The 3,124-nt window shown below is 38.9% G+C and overlaps 1 long non-coding RNA gene across 2 annotated transcripts; it reads left to right on the top strand.

Annotated features, from left to right (window-relative positions):
- Positions 1-245: 245 nt before the first annotated feature.
- On the top strand, positions 246-2,543 carry LOC149948146 (uncharacterized). 2 transcript variants are annotated; one of them, XR_016480381.1, is made up of 4 exons: positions 246-1,347; positions 1,535-1,713; positions 1,963-2,002; positions 2,093-2,543. It is a non-coding gene; the product is annotated as an uncharacterized LOC149948146 (long non-coding RNA). The 2 variants fall into 2 exon arrangements; XR_016480382.1 differs by having other exon boundaries at positions 1,963-2,022.
- Positions 2,544-3,124: the final 581 nt, after the last annotated feature.

The raw sequence follows: 3,124 nt of genomic DNA, 5'->3' as shown, positions 1-3,124 counted from the left end.
ATTTTCAATTATTCTAAATAAAAGGTTGCCAACATTATAAAAGTTTGGAATAATTTATATACGGCACGAGCCAACAAAATTCGTTAGTTTAATATGGATATAAATCGACTCTGTTTACGTAAAACACGCGCGGAGGATTTGAAGTTTTGGCTCGTGTCCGAATTAGATTTTAAAAGGAGAAAAGTCGTTGAGCAGATTCTTGATATTAGGAGAAAAGGAGTTCGTTAATCTTTCTCTCGGATCGAAGAACTGGCATTAATAGCAGTTCCAAGTTTCTACATCTATTTGCACCGCTAAACTCTTGGTGAAGAAGTTACATAATTGGAGATCTACAGTCAACCCGCCAGTGTATTCGAGGACGTCAACTTGATACTCGACCGCTGAGGCCGGCACCTCGACATCGCCGTCGCTCAGTCAACCGCAGGCCAAGTGTGTGACTGCTGTGTTCCTGAGAGTCAGCGGAAAAAAGCTCCAACGTGTTACACCAGTAGCGTATGATCCACCTCCTCGACATCTCGAACACTTAAGTATCGAAATGCTATAAACTATAAGCTATATCTCATCTTCGTTTCATTGTTAGTTTAACATCCCAATTCGAATCAGCACATCTCGCCTAACGAGTGTGCGTTGTAACTTTTATATTCGCGTAGTACAGCCTGCCTAACAGGTTTGTTTATTGTTCTAGATTTAAGTATTATTTTATTAGTTAGTTGAATATCTAGGTGCACCGTAGTTTTAGTTTTAGGTAGTGTTGAATTATATTTTCTAAGTTTATTAAATGTTTTAGTTGGTAACCTTTAAATCCATTTTAGTGTTAATTCCAAATCATACCCCTAGACAAAGCTTTATTTTTAATTTCTATTTTAACGTTGGCCCCAATAGTGAACGCCAGACGTGTACCCGGATTTGTTTTAGGTTGTAGCGTGGGATTGTTTCTTCACGTCCAGATAGGCCATACCCCCAATACGTTTCATTATTTGGGGTTATCACAGTATAATCATCGAGGCCTACCCAAAACTTTGCTACAGTGCCTAAAAGATGCCCGAGATCAAGTTTCACAGTGCAGCTCCTCACAGAGCAATTAAAACCCGCTTCAAATTCAAACAAAAATGGAAAGGGTCTCCTTCCAGCAGTACCCGGCCTACTGAAGTGCCTGTGCCACCTACTGATGGTACCCGACGCTCTAAAACTGCGTTACGGAATGCAAGCTGCAAGGCTTAAGAAACAGGATTCTAAGTCATTCTGTTACCGAGTGACCCAGGTCGGAGGACTCCAATCCCTTCCCTGGGTCTTCCTTATCAGCCTCGAAATGGGCTAAGGAGCAGTGGCTCCAATGTAATATTGCAGGTTTGTTTAAGATAGCTTTCCGAACAATCACATGTCATAGGAGGACATGGGCGCCATCCAGTGTGGAATCCTTGAGATAATGGTTGGGACACCTGCGGATGAACCGGAACCTCTCATCAAGGGTTTCCTAACTGGGGAATGGTTAAAGAAGGCCTTTGACAAAAACGAATTGTGTTCTCTATCCCAGGTTTGCTGAGTAGGGACTAAATGTAGTTATCATTCCGGAACCTGGGATCCATAATGAAAAAATCCTAGGTCCTAAAAATGCAGTTACTGTTGATCATGACTATACACATCGCTACACCCTTGGAATACCGCTTCCCTCCTCCAAGCTACACCTATAGCATGGATTTTCGGTGCACAAGGGTATTTATGCTCTTCCTCTTTCTATCGATCAATCTAGAGACACTGCAACTATAAGAATAGTTTCCTTGTCGAAATCCGGGTTTTTCTTGAAATAAAACCGAATTTTATTGGTTTTATCCGGATTTTTCAAAAACCACATTTTGCGGTAATTAAGTGCTTAATTGTGGCTCTTCTACGGATAAGTAGTCGGTTGCTCTTAGTTTATTTAACTAAGTAATTTTAAAGCCATACATTTCCTCTTTGTATCAGGTTGTTTAAGCTACGTGGCATCACTCAACCTCCGAAGAGGGTGAGATTGCGAAAAATTGGGTATCAGATAATTTTGTTTTTGCGGGCTTTTATAGTAAAATATGTTTATTTTTTTTCAATCCATCGCTAGGGTATTCTAACTTTGAGGAAGTGTGCTTGATTATTGTATGTGTCCATGGATTTCAAGGAATCCCGCCTGCTGAACTAGCCGCCCGCGTTGCAACCGGAAGCCTTCAGGATCTAAAAAACAACTCGCCTACGGTTTCGAATCTTCTCTCCGCTGCTGGGTCCCAGAGAATGGTTTCCGGGGAAACCATTTTTCTACATCCCACTTTGTACTTTTATGATTTTATGACGTTGTGTATTTTTGTTTCACGAGATTGTTAAAGGGCGGGAAAACATTAGTTCCTTCGAAGACTCGAATCGAGTACCATCACATTTTTTCTTCCGTTTCACCAGAATTGGTTTCACTTAAGGTTTAAACTGATGTACTTATTATTATTATTATCAAACCGTTCGCGTTATCAGTTATGCCATTTGGAATTGAGGATCCATATTTATAAACATTAACAATGATGTATCAGTGGGTTTTGGAAAATATTTAGCAAAAAATGGTAGACAGAATTAGCATTAAAATATAAACTTAACTTAGTACAATCAAAACTCATTTGTAATTACGTAACTAATCGCAAAGTTATGGTTACTAAAGGCTGTACTCTTTCATGTGTGCTTGTCAGTGTACATTATTTAGATAATATTTAGCCCCTTGGTTGAATGTTGCCAATTTGTAACTTAACTTATGTCGTGCATCTGTTTGATGTAAATTTAGCGCGTGCACCTTAATACCCGGGGTTCATTAGATATTTTCAACTTTTGGCCTTATTTGGACTAACCTGACTTGGTTTTGGAAAAGTTTAGAATCTTTGTTAAGTAAATAGATATCTAAAGACTGGTTTCTTATTATTATAATGAGGTAAATATTTTGTTGAATAAAGTAAAGTGTTTTATATTATATTTTTGGAGACGTATTACATTGAAAAATTCGGATTTTTGAGTGGTTTTTTCAACGTGGATTAAACTATTTGGATAAAACCGGACTGGATACCAGTACCGTGCCAGCCCTGAGAAGAACCAATACCAATCTAATAACGCCTGAAATAAA

Source organism: Leiobunum rupestre, chromosome 4 (assembly GCF_980474605.1).
Source record: "Leiobunum rupestre chromosome 4, qqLeiRupe1.1.hap1, whole genome shotgun sequence".
NCBI classification, from domain to species: Eukaryota; Metazoa; Arthropoda; class Arachnida; order Opiliones; family Sclerosomatidae; genus Leiobunum; species Leiobunum rupestre.
The sequence above is the reverse complement of the archived record's forward strand: the minus strand, read 5'-3'. Positions and strand labels throughout refer to the sequence as shown.